Raw genomic sequence first — 7,173 nt, forward strand, 5'->3', positions numbered from 1 at the left:
GGTTGGGGTGTGTGAGGGCCCAGATGGGTAGTTGAGCCAGACATGGGAGGGAGGAACTTGGAGCAGCTGCTTTGAGGGCCTGGGCACCGGGGTGTGGCAGGCAGTGAAATAAGGAATGGCTTGACTGTCCCTTGCTGATTAGATGCCCTGCACTTGGTTTCTGAAGCAGGTTTACTCTAGACTCACTAGGGAGAAAATGTTCAGAGAGAAGGAGCACTCAGATATTGGGGCTTGCACCGTGACAAGTGAGGAGGCCTCCTCAGGTGACTGGATGAAGTAACCTTTGAGGACATGTGGAGAAGGGATAAGGGGCTCCATGTGTAAAAGATGGGTGCCAGGGTATGGAGGGGAGCGCCCAGCTCATTCTTTGAGGTCAGGAATACAGGCCACTAGGAGGCAGATGGCGATCTGAAATTTTCAGTGGCAGACCCACCTCACAGCCATGGGTGTTGTGAAGGTCGCAGCCCCAGGCCTCAGAGAGGCTACCCAAGAGTAGTCACACTTCTTCCTGACCCGGCCCATTGCCTCTGGGTAATTGTGACTAGATGATCCTTCATGGAGTTGACTTGAAATATGATGACTGGAACCCCAGTGTTCTTAAAACCCAGAAAGTCAGAACCATCGAAGACACTCAGGGAGTGATCTAGAATGCTACCCTGGAGGGAACCAACACTTGAAGGCATTAAGTAACTGCTTCCCCACTCAGCGATGGCAGATGTGGAAGGGTCTGGGTGCTGCCTTCCTTCCAGACCATAACTAAGACGAGAACATGCATTTCTTGACATGCAATCTGCTGCTGTCTCGCCGGGGCACATGCATAAATACACCAGGCAACCAGGACTCATGTAGCGTCTTATTACGTTACATGGAGTGACAAAAGAATGTCTCACCGCCATTTCAGCCAAGGCACCCAAGTAGAAAGACAGGGGTTACACAAGCAGGTGTCTAGAGTTGGACAATCGAAGAAAGGCAATGTTTCAAGGGACAAAGACAAGTTAAAGACAAAAAAAACCCAGCTTCCTTTCTCTCACCTGCTCTCAGCCTGCCTTGGGTTAAATGCCCAGATGGGAAATGTGCACTAATGAGAGATTTGTTGGGACAACTCCAAATTCCACTGGACGGAGGCTGCGAGGGAGCCATGGCAGTTAGGAGGGGATGACTGTGGAGCTGCTTTGTGAACTGCAGAACAGAGACAGCATGGCTCGTCTGGACAACAGGAGCACTTTATGAAGCTGTGGCTGCCGCCTGTCCAGGACAGCTGATACTGAAAGAATGCAGCTTCCACCAGCACAAGAGGCTAAACAGCTCCTAGGCCCTTGGGTGCACCATAGCTTCTAACTACTCTTCTGGTTTTAAAGTACATTCCTAGGTTAGTTGAAACCTCCTCTTAGCCATGGATGAAGAACAAGGAGAAAAAGCCTCCCTGTGGTGGGGAGACTCCCCGACGCCCACTCAGTTCTGGAGTTGGGTAGAAAGACTCCAGGCCCATTAGGGCCTCTGCACAACACCATGCCCTTCCCCTGTGGACAGCCAGAGCTGGGTGATCAAAGGGGCCTGCTTTGCCTGCTTTGGCCCTCCAAATAATTCCTCCACTTCCCATCAAAATCTCCATCCCAACTCCAGATGCCCTCCCCACTCTGCCCCAGCCTTGAAGCCCGTGCTGACTCCCTCACCCAAGGCCACCCTTGGACCCTGGCACAGAAGAGCTTCAGTCAGTCACTCCCTGTGGCCCAGGCTGAGCAGAGAGCATGTTCAGCAGAAATGCTCATCCGTGGCAGAGATCAATACTTCAATAGAAATGCCAGGTCCAACATAAACAGTGGGGAGGGGGAAGGGGAAGCCGGGACAAGGGGCTGAGGTGGGCTCTGGAAAAAAGCCAGCCAGCCAGCCCGGTGTGGGGAACAGCTGATCTCCAGTAAGCACTTTACCTGCATTGTCAAGGAAGGGAGGAAGACCCACTAATCCAGGCCCCACTAATTAAGAATCTGCCACGATTTAGATTTGACCTAGACTGAAGCTCTCCTCTATTCTAGGTCTGGTGAGAAGGGTTTACAGAGCAGCGGCCTGCGTGAGCTGGGTCGCCTGTGGCTGGCTTTCGTACCCTGGCCTCGTGGGAACACCACATGCGGTTCCTGCCCAGGTCTTCATAGGTACAGCTGTCCTTGCCTGTGTCCCTTACCAGATTGTAAGCTCCATGAGGACAGGGGCTGGGAGCCCCCAGAGCTGAGTATCCAGCCTCTGGGCCACAAGCACCCAGAAAACAGATGGGGGGCTGTCTTGGCCAACTTGGAGCAGCCCAGTCAGGGAGCAGCCCTGTCAGGGATCTGCCTGGTCAGTAGAAAGCAGTACATACAGACAGCAGCCCAGTCAGGGAGCCGCCCAGTCAGGCAGCAGTCCAGTGAAGAAACAGACCAGAAACCCTGGGTTTTGAGCCAAGCACGGGAGTCCCCACAGAAGACCATCAGTGCACATGGAAGTGCGTGATGGGAACAAACTCTGGCTTGAAGCAACCATGGCCAACCTCCAAAGGCTTCTGTTCTGGAGGGGCCGTCCCTGCCTCGGCAGGGGGAGCATCTGAATGACTCTGAATGGTCTCATTTGCAGAACTTTGCAGAGTGGAAAGGGGCCATCCCCTGATGCCAAACAAAAACAAAACAAAAACAAAACCACCAGACAGGTATGAAACTTTATGGAGTTTATTTCTGGAGACCGGGCCACAGAAACCTCTGTCCTTCCTCTCGGAGAATTTGGGAAAATAGGATGCCCAGACCAAGGAGAAATGGTTTAGAGTTTCTTAAGGCTTCTCTGAGGAGGTGTGAGTAATTGGGTTTGAGTGGATTCTCCCTCAAACATCCTGACTTTTTAAAAAAGGAAGAGGGAAGAAGCTGACAGGTGAGTATTTCAGGGTAAGACTTGGCAGGGCTTTCCCGAAGAGACCACCGCACTACTGATTTGCAGTTCCCCTAGGACATTCCTTGTGTAGCTCATTTGAAACCTTGATTCCTTTATATCCCTTACCTAGCTTATATCAATCCACTTAAGAAATAGGAACTTTAGCAGGGAAAAGAGGGTGTTAGAGTGAACAAGAGGGAAAAAAAGCAATTTTTGGAGACTAGTAGTAGGGTAGAGCTGGGCACCCAAGTGTTCAGCAGGAGGGGGGACTTGAGTGTCTGAAGAACAAAGGGAAGCCATTGTCTAAGACCTGGTAGTGGCATCCAAACTCCTGAAAAGTCATTTTTAAGATTCTGTGCTCTGGCTTAACAAAGAATTATCAGTATCAACTGACTCAGGGAGTTCACTGGATGAATGCGTGCAGGGGGCTAGCCAGAGAAAAGAGTTGGGGGTTCTTGGGACAGATTAGGAAATTATGCTAGAGAGAGGTTTAGGCAGCTGCTGCCAAGCCTGATAACCAGAGGGTCTTTGAGACTCAGAGGATCTGTGCCGGGCCCCTAGCCAATGACTGGGCTTGCAGCTGCATCTAGAGTCAATGTCTTCCAGGCCTGTTGCTGAGAACATGAGTGGGGTGGCTTCCAGGCCTATTGCTGAGGACATGAGTGGGGTGTCTTTGTAACACCCCTGTTGCTGAGAACGAGTGGAGATCAGGACTGTTTGAGCTTCAGGTAGATAAGTGGGACAGAAAGCAGGGCTCTGAGCCAATGATCTCCCACTTCCTCTGTGGGATCATGGAAAAGGTTGAATGTAAAGAAAGGATTCCTGGGTAGAGGGGTACAGAGTGGTCTTGGGATATTCTGGATCAGTGGCCCTCAGATTTTCCACTTTGGCCTGGTGTGGAATCGCCTGCTTTCCCTAAGTTTTAGGCTTGCCTGGGGAGAGAGGTGTGCAAACGTGTGCAGTTGCTGGGAAGTGGCGGCAGCAACAGGCCTGGGGACTGATCATAAATGGCCTCCAGGCTGATGGCCAAGACTGGCACGTTGGTAACCTCTTTGCTCAGCCAATCATAGTTATAGTGCTTTACGACTCAGGGTGCTTAGAGATTTACAAAGTCCTGTCAAATCCATTATCTCATTGGAACTTTCCAAGGGCATTGACGTGAGCAAAGACAACTGGATTTCAGAGAGGCACGGGCACTTCTCAGAGGGAACCTATGGGTAAGTGATAGAATCAGTATTAGGCGCCACCCCAGCGCTCTTATCTCTGGCTCTCTGCCCTCCTGCACTTTCCTTCTACTGAGGGGTGGCCCCCTGGGAGTCCCCAAGTCACCTTAAGAAACATCCACCAAATGTGGATGTTTGAGCTTTCTCTCTTCCTCAGCACCCTCCTTCCACCTTCAGGGACCTTCCCAACTATCCTGGAAAGATATTCCAGGGACATTCTCCCCCGTCATTGCCTGCCTTCATTTTTGAACCTTGCAGATTTTGAGAGTGGGACACACAATCTCCCTGCTTGAGACAAGAAGGGCTCCCCACCCATCAGCCCACTAATGACAGTTCATGCTGGGCAGTGAGTGGGCAGTTGTCCTCAGCTTGTGGAGAAGCCACAGAGCCCTGGGAGCAAGTGTGGCCCATGAGTTCCATGGGGTGAGGCCCATAGGATCTGACATCCGGGAGGTTTGCTGCGCCCCCCCCCCCCTCTGCTTTGAGGCTCAGTGAGCCAGTTAAAGAATCTGCCCTCTGCCCTGGGCTTGGGCTCCAGTCTCTGGGGGATTTCCACAGTCACCCTTCAGTTCCCCCTCTGGGGGAAAGAGACCTCACTTATACCTTGAATTTCAAAGTCTTCTCTCCCCAGAAAGGATAGAGGTAGGTATGAGAAAGACTTTGATCTTGAAATAGGTAATCCTGGGTCCAGATCTTGGATTTGCCACTGACTAGCTGTGTGACCTTGAGCCAGTAAAAGTCCCTTCACAGAAATTCTGTAAGGATCAAATGAGATAATGGGTAGAGAGATGCATCACCCTAAAGATGTTATAAATGGAAGCAGGTTTTTTGGTTTGGGGGTTCTGAGGGGCAGGGGAACAGATGGCTGGGGAATCATTCAGCAAGGGCTGTATGGACTCCAGGAGACAGGCTTCACTGACTTTCCCACCTTGCTATGGAGGACAGGGACTCTCTAAAATGAGGGGGCTGCCAAGATGGGCAGGGAACCTAATAGAGGGAAGTGAGCCTTCACTGGCTGCTGAAGCTTCCCCAGATCTTTTTCCTGCACATTATAAATTACCATCCTTCTTTATTCTGTGTCACAGCCTCTTGCAGATCATTGCAGGTGATTTATTCTCTGCTCTGGGCCAACAGTGTTAGGAACAATTTCCTGATCTTTATCTTTCTCTGTTGACACCATATATTCTTGGCAACTGACCCAACAATTAGGGGGGCTCTATGAACACCTCCTGGCCAAGGAAGTGGGACCTGACATCAGTTGGGACCAACCTAGCATCCACCCTCGGGTAGCTACTGTGAGCTGGAGGGAAGTGCCTCTCGAACTCCATGTGGTTGCATGGGCTTATCAAATGGGCTTCTGGAGAAGAGGTCAGGGTCACCCCCTGGCACATGGGCCTCCATTTAGGTAGCTGTCAGCAGATAGTAAGTTATTCTGTGAAATCGGCTTTCTCTCTGCATGGATGACCCTGTTCATATTTAGAAGAAAGTGTTAGGAAGACCTCCAAAATCCTTTCCATAGTCAACATCCTGTGGCTCAGTCTTAGTTGAGCAGCTTGGGGGTGAGAAAGGTGGAGATCCTGATGGGGAGCCGAGAGAATTGTCTTTTGGTCCCATTTCTCAGTGGCTCCAGGAGTCCCTTCTTGCTGGGTATCAGTTTCCTCATTTGTAAAGTTTCGGGGACAAAACAGGACTTCCTGAGTTTCTTCTAGTCTGCCATGCTATCATTAGAGAGGTTAACACACACACCATCCAAGCACTTGTTTGCAAACTGACAGACTCATGCAACGAATCAATGGACTGTCAAGTGTCACCCACAACAGTACTGGTTTAATGAAATTCTGGATTTTCAAATGAAGGCGATGGGAAGCTTTGAATAATGCTCATGAGGCTTCTTTGATCTGACATTTTCACTGAGCTTTTTGAATCCTGATTAAGGGGAAAACAAAACAGTGGCAAAGTTGTCTTTCCTGTCATTCAAGTAAAAGAAAATTCTTATTTAGTTCTTACAGTACATTGTCAATTATTTCCTGCATCTATTTCTTTGGCTTGACCTTTTGCTGCCCTTTTGGTGGACCTGAGGCTAACAGATCAGTTCATGGGTGTTGAGTTTGTGATGGATGGAGAAAAACAGACGGGGACCACCCCTACAGCACTCAGTGGTAGGGTCCTGGAGGAAGGGAAAGAGGTGCCTTTGCCATGTCAAATAAAAAAAAAAAGTGGCAGGCCACCTACTCAAAAAAAATCTGGAAAAGCTAGGCAGGATGTGGGGCCAGGGGAGAGGCCAGGTTGTGGTTGAGAGTTGTCAGTGGTCAGGGCAGAATGGAAAGGTGTAGAGGATACAGGTGAGGGCAACCCTCTCTGGGCCTCAATTTCCTCATCTATAAAAATAAGCATATGTGCCATGTAGGCATTCTTCTTCACCCCAAGTGGAAAGGAAGGAGGTGGCCATCAGGCAGTTGGGGCAGTAACGAGGACACCTCACAACAGGCTCCTCCCGCCCAGCAGCAGTACAGCTCAGAGAGTAGCTCCCACAAGGGAGATTTTGGTATGATTTGCACTCAAACTTGTTGATAAACTGAAAAAAGTTGAAACTTGCTATCTGGATTTTTAAAAAGTAACTTCCAAAAAAAAAAATGCAGTCTCAGGGGAAGTCATGGATGAGAACGAACCCCACTCTCCACACTTGGGCTATGGGCCTGGCAGATCTGTGCCAGGGCGATTCGTCTCTGGCCAGTGTTCAAATAAACATTTGAAGTGTGTTCAAATAAATTCGTATTCCCATTTCAGGTGCAGGCCACAAAATCACCCACCGCATGTGACCCTTCTAAATCTACCCCCTTGAAAAAATACACAAAGTGTATATTTACGTGTGCGTGGGACAGAACACAGAGAAGCAAACTTTTCCTTTGGGTTATGTGTCAGAGGACTAATGGTAGAAGGGGTAGGGGTTGTGAGGGACATTCCACAACTTGTCAAGATAGGAGCACAAGTTCCTCTTTTCTAAAACCCCCCACCAAAGCACTCTACTTAAGGTTTTTGAAATTAGGGAGTCAGGTTT

This window comes from Talpa occidentalis, unplaced genomic scaffold (assembly GCF_014898055.3).
Source record: "Talpa occidentalis isolate TD23 unplaced genomic scaffold, MPIMG_talOcc4v2.1 talOcc4.2, whole genome shotgun sequence".
NCBI lineage: Eukaryota > Metazoa > Chordata > Mammalia > Eulipotyphla > Talpidae > Talpa > Talpa occidentalis.